Consider the following 24,353-nt stretch of genomic DNA (forward strand, 5'->3'; position numbering starts at 1 on the left):
CCCCAATGAAAGAAATGGATCCATGTTCTGAGAGTGTGAGTGTTTCAGCAGATAGCAACAGACGGATATGTAATCTGGGTGAATGGATATTACACAAACATGAATTTCCTTGAGTGGGTCTCTGTGTACTGTGAACTGTTAGAAAGTTTAAAGAGGTGTGAATCCATAAACTGAACATGGACACACTTCCCTCCGTTTGTACTGTGTATACAGATCTGAAGAAAAGGAAAGAGGGAAGAGGAAAGGACCATGGGACCCTTCTGGATAGAATCACATTTCCCTTAGGAAACTCTCGTCTAATGCAGCATCACCTCCAACACGAACTTGATGCATTAACCACTGGGGATGGCAGTTACCGGCTGGAATCCAGGTGGAATGTTGGTGTGTACCACGAGGCTTGTTGTGGCTGGTGGATCCAAGGTAACTGGGCAGAATTCTGTGGATGGATCTGTTTGATGGTGGGTCTGCTGCCCTATGTGGAGATTGGCTTAGGTATTTTGTACGGGAAATTGAGTAAGTTCGAGATACTGCTGCTGCCCCAAGACCTGAGTTCACGGGTCAGTTTCCAGAATCTGAAAGGGCGGACAGTGGAAGATCTGCCTGTCATCAGCTTTCTGGTGAGGCTCCGAGGTATTTTCAGACTTGCCCAGTCCTGTTGACGTTGACTTTATGGGAGACACGAAGAGAAGCTGGCAGAAAATCTGGCTGCATGGATTGAGGAGATGTGCGGACACATTGATGAAAGTTGTTCTGCTACAGTGGAGAATATTTTCATGGAGACATCTCTAGAGAATACCAGGCTCGAAAGACATTCATGAGAGCTACAGTAACTCGCTGATACTGCCAGAAACATACGGAGAGTCTACGTGCCCTTGAGAAAGTTACTCGATTGTCAGCTCCAAGAACGGGTCCAAGATTCCTGACATCTAAAATAGAAGAGATGGCAGAGATGATATAAGCGATCATGTTCTTGGAAGAACTCGTGAGAACCCACACATCCCAAGGGGCATTTACGAATCATTCAGACCGAAACGCACCAAGTCCAGGTAAGCCTATTCCCACGTTTGTGCCCAGCTATCAATCACATGCTCTTCCCTCCACTCCACTCAGGCATCCATTTCAAAGGATCAGAACCTGAGCTGCAATGAATCCAGTAGGAGGAGAGCAAGCCCCTACTTGAATCAGAGTTCCTCCTCCTTCACACTTGGTGAACAAATTGAACACCATAAAGGTCAAATAATCTCGACTGAAATAGTTAGGAATTTAATACTTAGCTCACACAAAGAAATGATGACCTTCCCCTAGATTCAGGAAAAGCTGGGGTTATGTAAACTTTGGGCTGAACATGGTGTGGGAAGTGAGGGGAATCTTTGAATGAACTTGAAAATGTATTAGGCCTCAGTTTCTCAAGACAGTACAGGAAAATATTCGAACTCAGATAGTGAACTGAACTGTAAAATTCGCCAAAAACATTAAAGACACAGGTTATGTGGACAGTCATTCACTTCCGTCAATCCCCGGGATCACTATTTCTTTGAGGTGCAGACTTGGTTGTATTAAATTGCATTACCCATCATGATCTGATGATTAAGCCTTCTCAGCACTGATAGAAGAGCACCTGGTTCTCAATAGACTAGAATAGATGCAGCAGGATTCTCATAGTTAAATGCCTCTAGGTGCTTTTGGGATCAAGCCTAAATGTGTATATTCTGCTTAGATTTTCTCGTATATTCCTAGAGAGGAATGATACCCCTTGAAATGCCAACATTGCCTATTATGTGTCATTGGGAATAAAGGGCACCAGGTGCACAAGGGAAACCCAGGATGGGGGTTATTTCATGGTTCCAATAGGTATTTCATTGTTCCTTTTGTTGTTGGAGGCTTCAAGAGAAAAGAGATGGCATGACCCCTTCAAACTTTTGGACTGCTATTTTACATTGAGTCTGTCTGTTTTTTCCTTAGAGCTGACAAAATCTTACAGAAATTGTCAAGTCTGGCTTCTAGGTTGATTTGGTAATTTTCAAATACTAACTTCACTTTCATATAAATCCTAAAACATGTAAATCGATACTGTTAACTTTCTTAAAGACTGCAACTGACTTGTCAACTTATGGTCAATCCTGGAATCTTTAGAAAAACCTTCCGATGATGGCTGTAAAAAACGGAGCGAAAGAAATATCCAATTTCTGTGAATTATTTGTGAAAAGTGTTGATTTGTCGATGCCCAGTAGGAGGAGGAGCAGTGCAAACGGCTCTCACTAGCTACCATACACAAAATATTCTAAACAACCACTCACCCAGCCCTTGGCAAGGATAATTTCCTAAGAGTGGTCTGTTACTTCCAAAGACAGGATGAGGCCTAAGATAAACTGGAAGCAGGAAAAGTCAAAGTAGAAAATGTAACCAGTGCAGGATCTGACTTCTGGTAATGCAGCATTAAAGGTGAAACTCTGTTTTACTTGGAAGCACACTCTCAAGCCAGCAGCAGGCATGGGATTGAAGGTGATGCACTGAGTATTAGCAGAGTGCACAGCAGATTCTTGGCTGACAGAACTCAAAGAAATCAGCTCAAAATATCCCCACAATTGAATCTGAGACCAAGATACGAGCTGCCAAATCTGAGCTAGCAGAGTTAGCGGAAAAAGAGTGGTAGGACGGCGGATGATGGCTCACGCACAACTCAGGGATCTAGAGTGCCTTGTGGGTTTTGGTGGGTACTTTCAAGAGAGCAAAGAGAGCTGTGAACTCAGTGAGAGAGCAAACGCACTGGCTCTTGAAGTTGAGTTTATCGATATGTAATAAGGCCACATCAACTGCATCTGCAGGTCTAGGGTCCAATTTGACATTTTGCCAATACAGCACGTGTGGGGCTCAATCAGATGTATCATGCATCTGAACTGAGTGTTCCTGTGTGCATTGGGTTTGAAATAATTATTAAAAGATTTAGGATCTGCTACATTCATAACCTGGATTGGGATTACAATCTGGTTTGAGGCAGAGGATGGGGAACAGCTCAGTGGTTGCATTCGTGATCCCATAACTCAAGAATGAGAGAACTAGGAACAGTGGTCAAAGTCCACAGCATGAGAGGATGAAGCATTCCTTACAGCATTATCACCAAAATGCAGATGCTACATTTTGGACGGCACTGACCGGGTACTGAACCGAGGACACATAGGTCGGCCAGCGGGATCACCCCAGCAGGCCCTGAATTATGACATCCATACATATGTTTCCACTGGTGTTTCTGTAGACAGAGAAGCTCTGGGAAGGACTGGTAACATTAGGACATTCCCATGGCAGTAGAAAGTACAAGCGCACTCTCTGTTGGCTGTTTAGGAGACACTTCAAAATGACATACAGAAGAATGCAGAGCTGAAACCCTATAGAAGCTTCATTTCCACTAGAGGAAGTGCCCTGTGCCCTGACAGAATTGTGAGATTAGTGTAATAAAAGTGAGGTTCTACTAACTGAAACATTATGGTGTGTTCATCACATCAAAGACAACACCAGGATTTAGAAATATACAAGACAACACACACAGGAACAGATCATGGCTACAAGGTCTAGGGAAAATTGACCTCAAAGAAATACCTTGGAATTCTGTACACAAAAAAGACTAAAGTATGCACTTAACCAAGCCCTATTAGTCTATATTAGATACATGATAGTACATGACCTGTAGAGTAAAGAAGTATAGTAAAAGAAACAGGAAGTACCATTTTCAGTTCCAAAGAGATTGAAGGCCCAAAAAATAAGCTTTCAAACAACTAGACGGCAAAACGATACCAGAGCAAGCTCTGAAAGTGGAGGTGAGGAAATCACTGATGAACCATAGTGCCTCAGAATCACAAAAGGCAGAATACCAGAAAAGGGGAAGGGAAACTCTAAAGAAGAACACAATAGTATCAGAAAACTCAATGGATGAGATAAAAACTTGGCTAAAGTGAATCCTAAGCTGACTACTTAATGAAGATGGACTCATGAATAGCTGAGAAGACAGGGGAACAGAAATCCCTCCATCAGAAGAAGACACAGAAAAGCAAGTGCAAACCAACGCTAACAACAATGTTGAATCCTGGGTTAAGAAAAAGCAGGTATGTATAGGACTCATAGGATTCCCAAATGGAAAAGCAAGTGATAAAATAGTATATTCTGAAAAGAAATTTGTAGAAAAATCAGAATGAAACTTGCTTAAAGACAAGAAAGTATCATCTATATGAATTCAGGAAGTACACAGCGTCCAAAAATGTCTAATACCAATAGACCAACAAGAAGCAGTAGAATTCAAATAAACAAATTTCATGATCATCCCAGTGATGTAAAATGCACCTCGAGGAAAGCAACTTAGTCACAAAAGTACCTCCAGAGGGGGTTCATCTGATATCACGGCAAAAATTTTGCAGCACGGGGAGGAGTGCCAGGACATAGACCATATCCTGAATGAGAAAAAGCTGCAATCTAGAGTAGCCTATGCCAAATGACCGCCGTTTATAGCAAAGGCAGAGCTAGGGAAATTCACTGACCGGCAAACCTTAAAAGAATTCAGCAGTTTGAGGCTGATCCTAAAACAAAAATTGAGAATCCTACCCTGAGTAGAAAAGTAGCAAGATGAAATGGAAATAACAAAACCATTATTTGAAATGCAAGAAGAGCCTGAGTTGCAAAGAAGTAAGAAGAATAAGGCAAGGAGGACATCAAAATCCTAAAGATGGGAGAGGGTAGCAGGAAATCATAGGTGATTTTAAGCACTATTTTAAGTGAATAAGCTTACATGACTGTCTGTCTGAAGCAAAGGGAGAGATGAATGGCATAATGTGTTTGCAAAATAAACAATCAGACAAACAAACAAACACCAAAAGGTTACAGTTGGCTGACATATACCAAACCAACATGATTATTCAATACAAAATACTCAAAGTGATGTCGTTTCAATCAGCACGCATTGAAATATTATCGCTGTTAGCATGTACTCAACACACTTGTATTCAGAAATCAGACGCGTGCATTAATATTCATAGATACTGATCCAGAAGTGCATATCGTGAGCCAACCCAAATGACGGTTTTGAATAAGAGTGGGTCATAGAACGGGATATAGACTTACAAGGCATCCAACAGGATGAACGAATGCCTAATTCTACCCTACGTAGAGAAGAAATGGCATAAGCCTATAACAAAGACAAGTAGCTCTGCAAAACTGAACTAAGTGCAAAAGAGACAGACTGGAAAGTGCACATTGGGATTGGTTTCATTTCTAGGAATTTCAGCCCCCATGAAACAAATGGATACATGTTCTGAGACTGTGGGTATTTCAGCAGAAAGCAACACACGGATATGTAATCTGGGTGAATGGATATTACACAAACATGAGATTCCTTGAGTGGGTGTCTGTGTAATGTGAACTGTTAGAAAGTTTAAATAGGTGTGAATCCATAAACTGAACATGGACACACTTCCCTCTGTTTGTACTGTGTATACAGATTTGAACAAAAGGAAACAGGGAAGAGAAAAGGAAATGAGACCCTTGTGGATAGAATCACAATTCCCTTAGGAAACTCTCGTCTATTGCAGCATCACACCCAACACTGACTTGAAGCATCAACCAATGGGGATGGCAGTTACCGGTAGGTTTCCTTTGTGGAATGTTGGTGTGTATCACGAGGCTTGTTGAGGCTGGTGGATCCAAAGTATCTGGGCAGAATTCTGTGGGTGGATCAGTTTGATGGTGGGTGTGTTGCCCTATGTGGGATTGGCTTAGGTCTTTTGTTCGGGAATCTGAGTAAGTTCGAGATATTGCTGCTGCCAAAAGACCTGAGTTCATGGGTCAGTTTCCAGAATCTGAAAGGGCAGACAGTGGAAGATCTGCCTGTCAACAGCTTACTGGTGTGGCTCCGTAGAATATTCAGACATATCCATTCTTGTTGACGTGGACTTTATGGGAGACACGAAGAGAAGCTGGCAGAAACACTGGCTGAATGGATTGAGGAGATGTGCGGACACATTGATGAAAGTTGTTCTGCTACAGTGGAGAATATCGGCATGGAGACATCTCTAGAGAATACCAGGCTCGAAAGACTTTCATGAGACCTACTGAACCTCGCTGATACTGGCACAAACATACGGAGTGTCAACGTGCCCTTGAGAAAGTTACTCGATTCTCTGCTCCAAGAACGGGTCCAAAATTTCTGACGTCTAAAAGAGAAGAGATGGCAGAGATGATAAAAGCGCTCATGGTCTTGGAAGGGGTCGTGAGAATCCACACATCCCAAGGGGCATTTATGAATCATTCAGACCGAAATGCACCAAGCCCAGGTAAGCCTATTCCCACGTTTGTGCCTAGCTATCAATCACATGCTCTTCCCTCCACTCCACTCAGGCATCCATTTCAAAGGATCAGAAACTGAGCTGCAATGAATCCAGTAGGAGTAGAGCAAGCCCCTTCTTGATTCAGAGTTCCTCCTCCTTCACACACGGTGAACAACTGTGAAATCCTTAATGTTCAAATACTCTCGACTGAAATAGATAGGAATTGAATACTTAGCTCACAGAAAGAAATGATGACCTTCACCTAGATTAAGGAAATGCTGGTGTTATGTATTATTTGGGCTGAAAGGAGTGTGGGAAGTGAGGGGAATCTTTGAATGAACTTGAATATGTATTAGGCCTCAGTTTTTCAAGACAATACCGGAAAATATTAGAAGTCAGATAGTGAACTGAAATGTAAAATTTGAAAACACATTATAGACACAGTTTATGTGGACAGTCATTCAGTTCCGTTTAGCCGCAGGTGCATTATATCTTGGAGGTGCAGACTTGGTTGTGTTAAATTGCTTTACCCAACATGATCGGCTGATTAAGCCTTCTCAGCACTGAAAGAAAAGCACTTGGTTTTCTATAGCCTAGCATATCTGCAGCAGGTTTCTCATAGTTAAGTGCCTCTAATTGCTCTTTGAATCAAGCCTAAATGTGTATATTCTGTTTAGATTTTCTTGCATATTCCTAGAGATGAATGTTATACCTTTAAATGACAACAGTGCCTATTATGTGTCATTGGGATTAAAGGGCACCTGGTGCACAATGGAAACAAATTTGCGGGTTATTTCATGGCTCCAATAGGTATTTCATTGTTCCTTTTGTTGTTGGAGGCTTCAAGAGAAAAGAGTTGGCATGTCCCCTTGAAACATTTGGACTGTTATTTTACATTGAGACTGTCTGTTTTTTCCTTAGAGCTGACAAAATCTTACAAAAATTGTCAAGTCTGGCTTCTAGGTTGTTTTGGTTATTTTCAAAAACTAACTTCACTTTCATATAAATCCCAAAACACGTAAATCGATACTGTTAACTTTCTTAAAGACTGCAACTGACTTGTCAATATAAGGTCAAAGCTGGACTCTTCGGGAAAACCCTCAGACGATGGCTATAAAAAAACGGAGCTAAAGAAATATCCAATTTCTGTGAATTATTTGTGAAAAGTGTTGATTTGTCGATGCCCAGTAGGAGGAGGAGCAGTGCAAACGGCTCCCACTAGCTACCATACACAAAATATTGTAAACAACCACTCACCCAGCCCTTGGCAAGGATAATTTCCTAAGAGTGGTCTGTTAGTTCCAAAGACAGGATGAGGCCTAAGATAAACTGGAAGCAGGAAAAGGCAAAGTAGAAAATGTAAGCAGTGCAGGATCTGACCTCTGGTAATGCAGCATTAAAGGTGAAACTCTGTTTTACTTGGAAGCACACTCTCAAGCGGGCAGCAGGCATGGGATTGAAGGTGATGTGCTGAGTATTAGCAGAGTGCACAGCAGATTCTTGGTTGACAGAACTCAAAGAAATCAGCTCAAAATATCCCCACAATTGAATCTGAGACCAAGATACGAGCTGCCAAATCTGAGCTAGCAGAGTTAGCGGAAAAAGAGTGGTAGGACGGCGGATGATGGCTCTCGCACAACTCAGGGATCTAGAGTGCCTTGTGGGTTTTGGTGGGTACTTTCAAGAGAGCAAAGAGAGCTGTGAACTCAGTGAGACAGCAAACGCACTGGCTCTTGAAGTTGAGTTTATCTATATGTCCTAAGCCACATCAACTTCATCTGCAGGTCCAGGGTCCAATTTGACATTTTGCCAATACAGCACGTGTGGGGCTCAATCAGAGGTATCATGCATCTGGACTGAGTGTTCCTGTGTGTGTTGGGATTGAAATAAGTATTAAAAGATTTAGGATTTGCTACATTCATAACCTGGATTCGAAATACACTCTGGTTTGAGGCAGAGGATGGGGAACAGCTCTGTGGTTGCTTTCGTGATCCCATAACTCAAGAATGAGTGAACTAGGAAGAGTGGTCAAAGTCCACAGCATGAGAAGATGAAGCATTTCTTACAGCATTATCACCCAAATGCAGATGGTATATTTTGGATGCACTGACAGGGTACTGCACCGAGGACACATAGGTCGGCCTGCGGGATCACCCCAGCAGACCCTGAAGTATGACATCCATACATATGCTTCCACTGGTGTTTCTGTAGACACCGAAACTCTGGGAAGAACTGGTAACATTGGGACATTCCCATGGCAGTAGAAAGTACAAGCTCACAATCTGTTGGCTGATTTGGAGACACTTCAAAATGACACACAGAAGAATTCAGAGATGAAAACCAATAGAAGATTCATTTCCACTAGAGGAAGTGCCCTGCGCCCTGTCAGAATTGTGAGATTAGTGTAATAAAAATGAGTTTCTACTAACTGAAACCGTATGGTGTGTTCATCACAAAAAAGACAACACCAGGATTTAGAGATATACCAGACAACACACACAGGAACAGGGCATGGCATCAAGGTCTTGGGAAAATTGTCCTCACAGAAATACCTTGGAATTGTGTACACCAAAAATACTAAAGTTTGCATTTAACCTAGCCCTATTAGTCTATATTAGATACATGATAGTACCTGAAATGTAGAGTAAAAGAAGTATAGTAAAAGAAACAGGAAGTACCATTTCCAGTTCCAAAGAGATTGAAGGCCCAAAAAGTAAGCTTTCAAACAACTAGACGGCAAAACGATTCCAGAGAAAGCTCTGAAAATGGAGGTGAGGAAAACACTGATGAACCACAGTGCCTCAGAATCACAAAAGGCAGAATACCAGAAAAGGGGAAGAGAAACTCTAAAGAAGAAACCAATGGTATCAGAAAACTCAATGGATGAGATAAAAACTTGGCTAAAGTCGATCCTAAGCAGACTACTTAATGCAGATGGACTCGTGAATGGCTGAGAAGGCAGGGAAACAGAAATCCCTCCATCAGAAGAAGACACAGAAAAGCAAGTGCAAACCAACGCTAACATCACTGTTGAATCCTGGGTTAAGACAAAGCAGGTAAGTATAAGATTCATAGGAATCCCAAATGGAAAAGCAAGTGATAAAATAGTATATTCTGAAAAGGAATTTGTAGAAAAATCAGAATGAAACTTGCTGAAAGCCAAGAAACTATCATCTATACGAATTCAAGAAGTACACAGCGTCCAAAAGAGGTGGAATACCAATAGACCAACAAGAAGCAGTAGAATTCAAATAAACAAATTTCATGATCATCCCAGTGATGTAACATGCACCTCGAGGAAAGCAACTTAGTCACAAAAGTACCTCCAGAGGGGGTTCAGCTGATATCTCGGCAGAAAATCTGCAGCACGGGGAGGAGTGCCAGGACATAGACCATATCCTGAATGAGAAAAAGCTGCAATCTAGGGTAGCCTATGCCAAATGACCGCCATTTATAACAACGGCAGAGCTAGGGAAATTCACTGACCGTCAAACATTAAAAGAATTCAGCAGTTTCAGACTGATCCTAAAACAAAAATTGAGAATCCTACCCTGAGTAGAAAAGTAGCAAGATGAAATGGAAATAACAAAATCATTATTGCAAATGCAAGAAGAGCCTGAGATGCAAAGAAGTAAGAAGAAGAAGGCAAGGAGGACATCAAAATCCTAAAGATGGGAGAGGGTAGCAGGAAATCATAGGTGATTTTAAGCACTATCTTAAGTGAATCAGCTTACATGACTGTCTGAAGCAAAAGGAGGGATGCATGGCCTAATGTGTTTGCAAAATAAACAATCAGACAAACAAACAAACACCAAAAGGTTACAGTTGGCTGACATATACCAAATAACCATGATTATTCAAGACAAAATACTCAAAGTGATGTCAAGTTTCATTCAGCATGCATCGACCTATTATCGCTGTTAGCATGTACTCAACACACTTGTATTCAGAAAACAGACGTGTGCATTAATATTCATAGATACTTATCCAGAAGTGCACATCGTGAGCCAACCCAAATGACGGTTTTGAATAAGAGCGGGTCATAGAACGGGATATAGACTTACAAGTCTTCAAACAGGAAGAACGAATGCCTTATCATACCCTACGTAGAGAAGAAATGGCATAAGCCTATAACAAAGACAAGTAGCTCTGCAAAACTGAACTAAGTGCAAAAGAGACAGACTGGAAATTGCACGTTGGGATTGGTTTAATTTCTAGGAATTTCAGCCCCCATGAAACAAATGGATACATTTTCTGAGAGTGTGGGTGTTTCAGCAGAAAGCAACAGAAGTATTATGTAATCTGGGTGAATGAATATTACACAAACATGAGTTTCCTTGAATGGGTGTCTGTGTAATGTGAACTGTTAGAAAATTTAAATTGGTGTGAATCCATAAACTGATCATGGACACACTTCCCTCCGTTTGAACTGTGTATACAGATTTGAACAAAAGGAAACAGGGAAGAGAAAAGGAAAATGGGACCCTTGTGGATAGAATCACATTTCCCTTAGGAAACTCTCGTCTAATGCAGCATCACCCCCAACACTGACTTGATGCATCAACCACTGTGGATGGCAGTTACCGGTTGGATTCCAGGTGGAATGTTGGTGTGTATCACGAGGCTTGTTGTGGCTGGTGGATCCAAGGTAACTGGGCAGAATTCTGTGGGTGGATCTGTTTGATGGTGGGTCTGCTGCCCTATGTGGAGATTGGCTTAGGTCTTTTGTTCGGGAAGCTGAGTAAGTTCGAGATATTGCTGCTGCCCAAAGACCTGAGTTCACGGGTCAGTTTCCAGAATCTGAAAGGGCAGACAGTGGAAGATCTGCCTGTCATCAGCTTACTGGTGAGGCTCCGAAGTATCTTCATACTTGCCTATTCCTGTTGACGTCGACTTTATGGGAGACACGAAGAGAAGCTGGCAGAAACACTGGCTGCATGGATTGAGATGTGCGGATACATTGATGAATGTTGTTCTGCCACAGTGGAGAATATCGGCATGGAGACAGCTCTAGAGCATACAAGGCTCGAAAGACTTTCATGAGACCTACTGATCCTCGCTGATACTGGCAGAAACATACGGAGAGTCAACGTGCCCTTGAGAAAGTTACTCGATTCTCTGCTCCAAGAACGGGTCCAAGATTCCTGACGTCTAAAAGAGAAGAGATGGCAGAGATGATAAAGCGCTCATATTCTTGGAAGAGGTCGTGATAATCCACATATCCAAAGAGGCATTTATGAATCATTCAGACCGAAATGCACCAAGCCCAGGTAAGCCTATTCCCACGTTTGTGCCTAGCTATCAATCACATGCTCTTCCCTCCACTCCACTCAGGCATCCATTTCAAAGGATCAGAACCTGAGCTGCAATGAATCCAGGAGGAGGGGAGCAAGCCCCTGCTAGATTCATAGTTCCCCCTCATTCACAAGCGGTGAACAACTGTGAACTCCTTAAAGTTCAAATACTATCAACTGAAATAGATATGAATTGAATACTTAGCTCACACAAAGAAATGATGACCTTCCCCTAGATTAATGAAATGCTGGTGTTATGTATTCTTTGGGCTGAAAGGAGTGTGGGAAGTGAGGGGAATCTTTGAATGAACTTGAATATGTATTAGGCCTCAGTTTTTCATGACACTGCAGGATAATATTAGAAGTCAGATAGTGAACTGTACTGTAAAAGTCGAAAACACATTATAGACACATGTTATGTGGACAGTCATTCACTTCCGTCAAGCCACGGGTGCACTATATCTTGGAGGTGCAGACTTGGTTGTGTTAAATTGCTTTACCCAACATGATCGGCTGATTAAGCCTTCTCAGCACTGATAGAAAAGCACCTGGTTTTCTATAGCCTAGCATATCTGCAGCAGGTTTCTCATAGTTAAATGCCTCTAATTGCTTTTTGAATCAAGCCTAAATGTGTATATTCTGTTTAAATTTTCTTGTATATTCCTAGAGAGGAATGTTATACCTTTAAATGACAACAGTGCCTAGTATGTGTCATTGGGATTAAAGGGCACATGGTGCACAAGGGAAACAAAGTTGTGGGTTATTTCATGTTTCCAATAGGTATTTCATTGTTCCTTTTGTTGTTGGAGGCTTCAAGAGTAAAGTGTTGGCATGTCCCCTTCAAACATTTGGACTGCTATTTTACATTGAGACTCTCTGTTTTTTCCTTAGAGCTGACAAAATCTTACAAAAATTGTCAAGTCTGGCTTCTAGGTTCATTTGGTTATTTTCAAAAACTAACTTCACTTTCATATAAATCCCAAAACACGTAAATCGATACTATTAACCTTCTTAAAGACTGGAACTGTCTTATCAATATAATGTCAATGCTGTAGTCTTAGGACAAACCATCAGACCACGGCTGTAAAGAAAAAGGAGCGAAACTAAAATCCAATTTCTGTGAATTATTTGTGAAATGTGTTGATTTGTCGATGCCCAGTAGGAAGAGAACAAGTGCAAACTGCTCTCACTAGACACCATACACAAAATATTGTAAACACACACTCACCCAGCCCTTGGCACATGACACTTGACTAAGAGTGGTCTGTTACTTCCAAAGACAGAATGAGGCCTCAGAAAAACTGTAAGCAGAAAAAGGCAAAGTAGAGAATGGAAACCAGTGCAGGATCTGACCTCTGGTAAAGGAGCATCAAAGGTGAAACTCTGTTTTCCGTGGAAGCACACTCTCAAGCGGGCAGCAGGCATGGGATTGAAGGTGATGTGCTGAGTGTTAGAAGAGTGCACAGCAGAAGCTTGGCTGACAGAACTCAAAGAAATCAGTTAAAAATATCCCCACAATTGAATCTGAGACCAAGATCCAAGCTGCCAAATATGAGCTAGCAGAAGCAGCGGAAAAAGAGGGATAGGGCTACGGATGATGGCTCTCGCAGAACTCAGGGATCTCGAATGCATTGTGGGTTTTGGTGGGTTCTTTCAAGAGAGCAAAGGAAACTGTGAACTCAGTGAGACAGGAACAGCACTGGCACGTGAGGTTGAGTTTATGATATGTCCTATGGCCACATCCACTGCATATGCAGGACCAGGTTCCAATTTGACATTTTGCCAATAGAGCACAAGTGGGGCTCAATCAGAGGTATCATAAATCTGGACTGAGGGTTCCAGGGGGCGTTGGGTTGGAAATCAGTATTAAAAGATTTAGGATCTGCTACATTCATAACCTGGATTGGAATTACACTCTGGTTTGAGGCAGAGGATGAGGAACAGGTCTGTGGTTGCCTTCCTGAACCCATTACTCAAGAATGAGAGAAATAGGAAGAGTGGTCAATGTCCACAGCATGAGAAGATGAAGCATTTCTTACAGCATTATCACCCAAATGCCGATGCTACATTTTGGATGGCACTGACAGGGTACTGCACCGAGGACACATAGGTCGGCCTGTGGGATCATCCCAGCAGTCCCTGAAGTATGACATCCATATATATGCTTCCACTGGTATTTCTGTAGACAGAGAAGCTCTGGGAAGTACTGGTAACATTGGGACATTCCCATGGCAGTAGAAAGTAAAAGCGCACTCTAATTTGGCTGTTTTGCTGACACTTCAAAATGAAATACAGAAGAATGCAGAGCTGAAAACATATGGAAGCTTCATTTCCACTAGAGGAAGTGCCCTGCGCCTTTTCAGAATTGTGAGATTAGTGTAATAAAAAAGAGGATCTACTAACTGAAACAGTACGGTGTGTTCATCACAACAAAGGCAACACCAGGATTTAGAGATATAACAGACAACACACACAGGAACAGGGCATGTCTTCAAGGACTAGGGAAAATTGTCCTCATAGAAATACCATGTAATTACGTACACCAAATTGTCTAAAGTTTGCATTTAACCAAGCCCTATAATTCTATATATGATACATGATATTACCTGACCTGTGGAATAAAAGAAGTATAGTAAAAGTAACAGGAAGTACCATTTTCAGTTCCAAAGAGATTGAAGGCACAAAAAATAAGCTTTCAAACAACTAGATGGCAAAACGGTACCAGAGTAAGCTCTGAAAATAGAGGTGAGGAAAACAGTGATGAACCACAGTGCCTCAGAATCACATAAGGGAGAATACCAGAAAAGGGGAGAGAAACTCTAAAGAAGAACCCAATAGTATCAGAAAACTCAATGGATGAGATAAAAACTGGGCTAAAGTCAATCCTAAGCAGACTATATAATGCAAAGGGACTCGTGAATGACTGTGAAAACAGGGGAACATAAATCCCTCCATCACAAGAAGACGACACAGAAAAGCAAGAGCAAACCAACGCTAACATCACTGTTGAATCCTGGGTTAAGAAAAAGCAGGTAAGAGTAGGACTAATAGGATTCCGAAATGGAAAAGCAAGAGATAAAATAATAAATTCTGAAAAGGAATTTGTAGAAAAATCAGAATGAAACATGCTGAAAGCCAAGAAAGTATCATCTATACGAATTCAGGAACTACACAGCGTCCAAAATTCTTGGAATACCAATAGACCAACAAGCAGCTGTAGAATTCAAATAAAAAAATTCATGATCTTCCCAGTGATGTAAAATGCACGTCGAGGAAAGAAATTTAGTCACAACATTACCTCCAGAGGTGTTTCAGCAGATATCTTGGCAGATATTTTGCAGCACGGGGAGGTGTGCCAGGACATAGATCATATCCTGAATGAGAAAATGTTGCAATCTAGGGTAGCCTATGCCAAATGACCTCTGTTTATAACAACGGTAGAACTAGGGAATTTCACTGACCGGCAAACCTTAAAAGACTTCAGCAGTTTGTAACTAATCCTAAAACAAAAATTGAGAATACTACCCTGAGTAGTAAAGTAGCAAGATGAAATGGAAATAACAAAACCATTATTGCAAATGCAAGAAGAGCCTGAGTTGCAAAGAAGTAAGAAGAAGAAGGCAAGGAGGACATCAAAATCTTAAAAATGGTCGAGGTTAGCTGGAAATCATAGATGATTTTAAGCACTATCTTAAGTGAATCCGCTTACATGACTATCTGTCTGAAGCAAAAGGAGAGATGCATGGCCTAATGTGTTTGCAAAACATATAAACAATCAGACAAACAAACACCAAAAGGTTACAGTTGGCTGACATATTCCAAACAACCATGAATATTCAAAACAATATACTCAAAGTCTTTTCAAGGATCATTCAGCACGCTTCGACCCATTATCAAGGCTAGCATGTACTCAACACACTTGAATTCAGAAAACAGACGCGTGCATTACTATTCATAGATACTGATCCAGAAGTGCATATCGTGAGCCAAACCAAATGATGGTTTTGAATAAGTTTTTGTCATAGAACGGTATACAGTCTTAGAAGGCTTCCAAAAGAATGAATGAATGCCTTATACTACCCTACGTGGAGAAGAAATGGCATAAGCCTATAACAAAGAAAAGTAGCTCTGCAAAACTGTACTAAGTGCAAAAGAGACAGACAGGAAAGTGCACGTTGGGATTAGTTTCATTTCTAGGAATTTCAGACCCCATGAAACAAATGGATCCATTTTCTGAGAGTGTGGGTGTTTCAGCAGAAAGCAACAGAAGGATATGTAATCTGGGTGAATGGATATTACACAAACATGAGTTTCCTTGAGTGGGTCTCTTTGTACTTTGAACTGTTAGAAACTTAAATAGGTGTGAATCCATAAACTTAACATGGACACTCTTCCCTCCGTTTGTACTGTGTATACAGAACTTAACAAAAGGAAAGAGGTAAGAGAAAATGACCTTGGGACCCTTGTGTTTAAAATCACATTTCCCTTTAATAACTCTCGTCTAATGCAGCATCACCACCAAAAAGGTCCTGATGCATCAACCAGAGGGGATGGCAGTTACCGGTTTGATTCCAGGTGGAATGTTGGTGTGTACCACGAGGCTTGTTGCGGCTGGTGGATCCAAGGTAACTGGGCAGAATTCTGTGGGTGGATCAGTTTGATGGTGGGTCTGCTGCCCTATGTGGAGATTGGATTACGTCTTTGATTGGAACCTAAGTTCGAGATAATGCTGCTGCCCAAAGTCCTGAGTTCACGTGTCAGTTTCCAGAATCTGAAAGGGCATATAGTGGAAGATCTGCCTGTCATCAGCTTACTAGTGAGGCTCCGAAGTATTTTCAGACTTGCCCAGTCCTGTTGACGTCGACTTTATGGGAGACACGAAGAGAAGCTGGCAGAAAAAATGGCTGCATGGATTGAGGAGATGTGCGAACACATTGATGAAAGTTGTTCTGCTACAGTGGAGAATATCGGCATGGAGAAATCTCTAGATCATACCAGGCTCAAAAGACTTTCATGAGACCTACTGAACCTCGCTGATACTGGCAGAAACATACGGAGTGTCAACGTGCCCTTGAGAAAGTTACTCGATTCTCTGCTCCAAGAAAGGGTCCAAGATTCCTGACGTCTAAAAGAGAAGAGATGGCAGAGATGATAAAGCGCTCATGTTCTTGGAAGAGTTCGTGAGAATCCACAAATCCCAAGGGGCATTTACGAATCATTCAGACCGAAATGCATCAAGCCCAGGTAAGCTTATTCCCAGGTTTGTGCATAGATATCAATCACATGCACTTCCCTCCACTCCACTCAGTCATCCATTTAAAAGGATCAGAACCTGAGCTGCAATGAATCCAGTAGGAGGAGAACAAGACCCTTCTAAAAACAGAGTTCCTCCTCCTTTACAATCGGTGAACATCAGTGAAATGCTTAAAGGTCAATTAGTCTCGACTAAAATAGATAGGAATTGAATACTTAGCTCACACAATGAAGTGATGACCTTCCCCTAGATTCAGGAAATGCTGGGGTTATGTATTCTTTGGGCTGAAAGGAGTGTGGTAAGTGAGGGGGAATCTTTAAATGAACTTGAATATGTATTAGGCCTCAGTTTTTCAAGAGAGTACTTGAAAATATTAGAAGTCAGATAGTGAACTGAACAGTAAAATTCGCCAAACATATTAAAGACACAGGTTATGTGGACATTCATTCACGTCTGTCAAGCCCCGGGAGCACTATATCTTGGAGGTGCAGACTTGGTTGTGTTAAATTGCTTTACCCAACATAATCGGATGATTAAGACTTCTCAGCAATGATAAAAGAGCACCTGGTTCTCAATAGACTAGCATATCTGCAGCAGGTTTCTCATAGATAAATGCCTCTAGGTGCTTTTGGAATCAAGCCTAAATTTATATATTCTGTTTAGATTTTCTTGTATATTCCTAGAGAGTAATGATACCCCTTGAAATGCCAACATTGCCTAGTATGTGTCATTGGGAGTAAAGTGAACCACGTGCACAAGGGAAACACAGGTTCTGGGTTAATTCATGGTTCCAATAGTTATTTGATTGTTCCTTATTTTTGTTGGAGGCTTCAAGAGAAAAGAGTTGCCATGTCCCCTTCAAATTTTTGGACTGCAATTTTACATTGAGACTGTCTGTTTTTTCCTTAGAGCTGACAAAATCTGGCAGAAATTGTCAAGTCTGGCTTCTAGGTTGATTTGGTTATTTTCAAAAACTAACTTCACTTTCATATAAATCCCAAAACACGTAAATCGATATCATTAACTTTCTTAAAGTCTGCAACTGCCTTATAAACCTAAGGTCAAAGCTGGAGTCTTTGGACAAACCATACGACGAAGGCTGTAAAAAAACGGAGTGAAACTAATATCCAATTTCTGTGAATTATTTGTGAAAAGTGTTGATTTGTCGATGCCCAGTAGGAAGAGAACCAGTGCAATATGCTCTCACTAGCTACCATACACAAAATAATGTAAACACACTCTCACCCAGTACTTGGCACAGGACACTTGACTAAGAGTGGTCTGTTACTTCCAAAGACAGGATGAGGCCTCAGAATAATCGGAAGCAAGAAAAGGCAAAGTAGAGAATGGAAACCAATGCAGGATCTGACCTCTGCTAATGGAGCATCAAAGGTGAAACTCTGTTTTCCGTGGAATTACACTCTCAAGTGGGCAGCAGGTACGGGATTGAAGGTGATGTGCTGAGTGTTAGAAGAGTGCACAGCAGAAGCTTGGCTGACAGAACTCAAAGAAATCAGCTCAAAATATCCCCACAATTGGATCTGATACCAAGATCCGAGCTGTCATATCTGAGCTAGCAGAAGCAGCGGAAAAAGAGGGATAGGGCTACGGATGATGGCTCTCACAGAACTCAGGGATCTCGAATGCATTGTGGGTTTTGGTGGGTTCTTTCAAGAGAGCAAAGGAAACTGTGAACTCAGTGAGACAGGAAAAGCACTGGCACGTGCGGTTAAGTTTATCGATATGTCCTATGGCCACATTCACTGCATCTGCAGGACCAGTTTCCAATTAACATTCGGCCAGTAGAGCACGTGTGGGGCTCAATCAGAGCATCATGCATCTGGACTGAGGGTTCCAGATGGTGTTGTGTTTGAAATCATATTACAAGATTTAGGATCTGCTACATTCATAACCTGGATTGGGATTACAGTCTGATTTGAGGCAGAGGATGCGGAACAGCTCTGTGGTTGCCTTCGTGAACCCATTACTCAAGAATGAGGGAACTAGGAAGAGTGGTCAAAGTCCACAGCATGAGAAGATGAAGCATTTCTTACAGCATTATCACCCAAAAGCAGATGATATATTTTGGACGGCACTGACAGGGTACTGCACCGAGGACACATAGGTCCGTCTACGGGATCATCCCAGCAGGCCCAGAAGTATGAAATCCATACATATGCTTCCAGTGGTGTTTCTGTAGACAGAGAATTTCTGGGAAGAACTGGTAAAATTGGGACATTCCCTTGGCAGTATAAACTACAAGCGCACTCTATGTAGGCTGTTTCGGAGACACTTCAATGTGACATACAGAAGAATGCAGAGCTGAAAACATATAGAAGCTTCATTTCCACTAGAGGAAGTGCCCTGCGCCCTTTAAGAATTGTGAGATTAGTGTAATAAAAATGAGGTTCTACTAACTGAAAGAGTATGTTGTGTTCATCACAACAAGGGCATCACCAGGATTTAGAGATATACCAGACAACACACACAGGAACAGGGCATGGCATCAAGGTCTAGGGAAAATTGTCCTCACAGAAATACCATGGAATTGCGTACACCAAAAAGTCTAAAGTTTGCAATTATCCAAGCCCTTTAAGTCTATATTACATACATGATAGTACCTGAAATGTACAGTTAAAGAAGTATAGTAAAAGAAACAGGAAGTACCATTTTCAGTTCCAAAGAGATTGAAGGCCCAAAAAATAAGCTTTCAAACAACTAGACGGCAAAACGATACCAGAGCAAGCTCTGAAAATGGAGGTGAGGAAAACACTGATGAACCACTGTGCCTCAAAATCACAAAAGGCAGAATAACAGAAAAGGGGAAGAGAAATTTTAAAGAAGAAACCAATAGTATCAGAAAACTCAATATATTTGATAAAAACTGGGCTAAAGTCAATCCTAAGCAGACTACATAATGCAGAGTGACTCGTGAATGACTGTGAGTTTAGGGGAACAGAAATCCCTCCATCAGAAGAAGACACAGAAAAGCAAGTGCAAACCAAAGCTAACATCACTCTTGAATCCTGGGTTAAGAAAAAGAAGGTAGGAATAGGAAACATAGGATTCCCAAATGGAAAAGCAAGAGATAAAATAATAAATTCTGAAAAGGAATTTGTAGAAAATCAGAATGAATCTTGCTGAAAGCCAAGAAAGTATCATCTATACGAATTCAGGAAGTACACAGCGTCCAAAAGAGGTGGAATACCTATAGACCAACAAGCAGCTGTAGAATTCAAATAAACAAATTTCATGATCATCCCAGTGATGAAAAATGCACCTCGAGGAAAGCAACTTAGTCACAACAGAACCTCCAGAGGGGTTTCAGCTGATATCTCGGCAGAAATTTTGCAGCACGGGGAGGAGTGCCAGGACATAGACCATATCCTGAATGAGAAAAAGCTGCAATCTAGGGTAGCCTATGCCAAATGACCGCCGTTTATAACAACGGCCGAGCTAGGGAAATTCACTGACAAGCAAACCTGAAAAGAATTCAACAGTTTGAGACTGATTCTTAAACAAAAATTGAGAATCCTACCCTGAGTAGAAAAGTAGCAAGATGAAATGGAAATAACAAAATCATTATTGCAAATGCAAGAAAAGCCTGAGTTGCAAAGAAGTAAGAAGAAGAAGGCAAGGAGGACATCAAAATCCTAAAGATGGGAGAGGGTAGAAAGAAATCATAGGTGATGTTAAGCACTGTCTTAAGTGAATCAGCTTACATGACTGTCTCTCTTAAGCAAAAGGAGAGATGCATGGCATAATGTGTTTGCAAAACAGACAATCAGACATACAAACAATCACCATAATGATACAGTTTGCTGACATATACAAAACAAACATGATTATTCAAGACAAAATACTCAAAGTGATTTCAAGGATCATTCAGCACGCATCGACCTAATATCGCTGTTAGTATGTACTCAACACACTTGTATTCAGAAAACAGACGCTTGCATTACTATTCATAGATACTGATCCAGAAGTGCATATCGTGACCCAACCCAAATGACGGTTTTGAATAAGAGTGGGTCATAGAATGGGATATAGACTTACAAGTCTTCCAACAGTACGAACGAATGCCTTATCATACCCTACGTAGAGAAGTAATGGCATAGCCTATAACAAAGACAAGTAGCTCTGCAAAACTGTACTAAGAGCAAAAGAGACAGACAGGAAAGTGTACGTTGGGATTGGTTTCATTTCTAGGAATTTCAGCCCCCATGAATCAAATGGATCCATGTTCTGAGAGTGTGGGTGTTTCAGCAGAAAGCAACAGACGGATATGTAATCTGGGTGAATGGATATTACACGAACATGAGTTTCCTTGAGTGGGTCTCTGTGTACTGTGAAATGTTAGAAAGTTTAAAGAGGTGTGAATCCATAAACTGATCATGGACACTCTTCCCTCTGTTTGTACTGTGTACACAGATCTGAACAAAAGGAAAGAGGGAAGAGAAAATGAACATGGGATCCTTCTGGATAGAATCACATTTCCCTTAGGAAACTCTCGTCTAATGCAGCATCACCCCCAACACATTCTTGATGCATCAACCATTGGGGATGGCAGTTACCGGTTGGATTCCAGGTGGAATGTTGGTGTGTACCACGAGGCTTGTTGCGGCTGGTGGATCCAAGGTAACTGGGCAGAATTCTGTGGGTGGATCAGTTTGATTGTGGGTTTGCTGCCCTATGTGGAGATTGGCTTAGGTCTTTTGTTCGAGAAGCTGAGTAAGTTCGAGTTACTGCTGCTGCCCAAAGACCTGAGATCACGGGTCAGTTTCCAGAATCTGAAAGGGCAGACAGTGGAAGATCTGCCTGTTATCAGCTTACTGGTGAGACTCCGAGGTATTTTCAGACTTGCCCAGTCCTGTTGAAGTCGACTTTATGGGAGACACGAAGATAAGCGGGCAGAAAATCTGGTTGCATGGATTGAGGAGATGTGCGAACACATTGATGAGAGTCGTTCTGCTACAGTGGAGAATATCGGCATGGAGATATCCCTAGAGGATACCAGGCTCAAAAGACATTCATGAGACCTACTGATCCTCGCTGATACTGACAGAAACATACAGAGAGTCAACATGCCCTTGAGAAAGTTACTCGATTCTCTGCTCCAAGAACGGGTCCAAGATTCCTGACGTCTAAAAGAGAAGAGATGGCAGAGATGATAAAAGCGCTCATGTTCTTGGAAGATGTCGTGAGAATCCAAACATCCCAAGGGGCATTTATGAATCATTCAGACCGAAATGGACCAAGCCCAGGTAAGCCTATTCCCAGGTTTGTGCCTAGCTATCAATCACATGCTCTTCCCTCCACTCCACTCAGGAATCCATTTCAAAGGATCAGAACCTGAGCTACAATGAATCCAGTAGGAGGAGAGCAAGCCCCTACTAGAATCAGAGTTCCTCCTACTTCACACTCGGTGAACAACAGTGAACTCCTTAAAGGTCAAATACTCTTGACTAAAATGGATAAGAATTGAATACTTAGCTCACACAATGAAATGATGACCTTCCCCTAGATTCAGGAAATGCTGGGCTTATGTATTCTTTTGGCTGAAAGGAGTGTGGTAAGTGAGGGCAATTTTGAATGAAATTGAATATGTATTAGGCCTCAGATTTTCAAGACACTACAGGAAAATATTAAAAGTCAGATAGTGAACTGAAATGTACAAGTCACCAAAAACATTAAAGACACAGGTTATGTGGACAGTCATTCACTTCCTTCAAGCCCCGGGTGCACTATACCTAGGAGGTGCAGACTTGGTTGTGTTAAATTGCTTTAACCAACATGATCGGATGATTAAGCATTCTCAGCACTGATAGAAGTGCACCTGGTTCTCAATAGCCTAGCATAGCTGCAGCAGGTTTCTCATAGTTAAAAGCCTCTAGGTGTTTTTGGAATCAAGCCTAAATGTATAAATTCTGTTTAGATTTTCTTGTATATTCCTAGAGAGGAATGTTACCCCTTGAAATGCCAACAATGTGTAGTATGTGTCTTTGGGAGTAAAGGGCACCAGATGCACAAGGGAAACACAGGTTGGGGGTTATATCATGGTTCAATTAGGTATTTCATTGTTCCTTTTGTTGTTGGAGGCTTCAAGAGAAAAGGGTTGGCATGTCCCCTTCAAACATTTGGACTGCAATTTTAAATTGAGACTGTCTGTTTTTTCCTTAGAGCTGACAAAATCTACAGAAATTGTCAAGGCTGGCTTCTAGGTTGATTTGGTAATTTTCAAAAACTAACTTCACTTTCATATAAATCCGAAAACACGTAAATCGATACTTTTAACATTCTTAAAGACTGCAACTGCCTTATCAACATAATGTCAAAGCTGGATTCTTCGGACAAACCCTCCGACCATGGCTGTAAAGAAATCGGAGCGAAACTAATATCCAATTTCTGTGAATTATTTGTGAAAAGTGTTGATTTGTCGATGCCCAGTAGGAAGAGAACAAGTGCAAACTGCTCTCACTAGCTACCATACACAAAATATTGTAAACACACACTCACCCAGCCCTTGGCACAGGACACTTGCCTAAGAGTGGTCTGTTACTTCCAAAGACAGGTTGAGGCCTCAGAAAAACCGGAAGCAGGAAAAGGTAAAGTAGAGAATGGAAACCAGTGCAGGATCTGACCTCTGGTAATGGAGCATCAAAGGTGAAACTCTGTTTTCCTTGGAAGCACACTCTCAAGCGGGTAGCAGGCACAGGATTGAAGGTGATGCGCTGAGTGTTAGAAGAGTGCACAGCAGATGCTTGGCTGACAGAACTCAAGGAAATCAGCTCAAAATATCCCCACAATTGAATCTGAGACCAAGATCCGAGCTGCCAAATCTGAGCTAGCAGAGGCAGCGGAAAATGAGGGATAAAGCTACAGATGATGGATCTCGCACAACTCAGGGATATAGAGTGCGTTGTGGGTTCTGGTGTGTACTTTCAAGAGAGCAAAGATAACTGTGAACTCAGTGAGACAGCAACCGCACTGGCGCGTGAGGTTGAGTTTATCGATATGTCCAATGGCCATCTCCACTGCATGTGAAGGACCAGGGTTCAATTTGACATTTTGCCAATAGAGCATGTGTTGGGCTCAATCAAAGTTATCATGCATCTGGACTGAGGGTTCCAGGGGGTGTTGTGAATGAAATCAGTTTTAAAAGATTTAGGATCTGCTACATTCAATACCTGGATTGGGATTAAATTCTGGTTTGAGGCAGAGGATGCGGAACAGCTCTGTGGTTGCCTTCGTGAACCCATTACTCAAGAATGAGAGAAATAGGAAGAGTGGTCAAAGTTCACAGCATGAGAAGATGAAGCATTTCTTACAGCATTATCACCCAAATACAGATGCTACATTTTGGACAGCACTGACAGAGTACTGCACCGAGGACACATAAGTCAGTTTGTGGGATCATCCCAGCAGGCCTTGAAGTATGACATCCATACATATGCTTCCACTGGTGTTTCTGTAGACAGAGAAGCTCTCTGAAGAACT

At 41.6% G+C, this 24,353-nt stretch overlaps 1 long non-coding RNA gene across 1 annotated transcript; it reads right to left on the reverse strand.

Moving 5' to 3' along the window:
• Positions 1 to 362: 362 nt before the first annotated feature.
• LOC141576118 (uncharacterized) lies at positions 363 to 21,668 on the reverse strand. The gene is made up of 4 exons (XR_012504349.1): positions 21,431 to 21,668; positions 10,893 to 11,459; positions 5,625 to 6,194; positions 363 to 926 (listed from the first exon to the last, which is right to left on the reverse strand). It is a non-coding gene; the product is annotated as an uncharacterized LOC141576118 (long non-coding RNA).
• Between the last annotated feature and the right edge of the window lie 2,685 nt (positions 21,669 to 24,353).

This window comes from Camelus bactrianus, chromosome 36 (genome assembly GCF_048773025.1).
Source record: "Camelus bactrianus isolate YW-2024 breed Bactrian camel chromosome 36, ASM4877302v1, whole genome shotgun sequence".
NCBI classification, from domain to species: Eukaryota; Metazoa; Chordata; class Mammalia; order Artiodactyla; family Camelidae; genus Camelus; species Camelus bactrianus.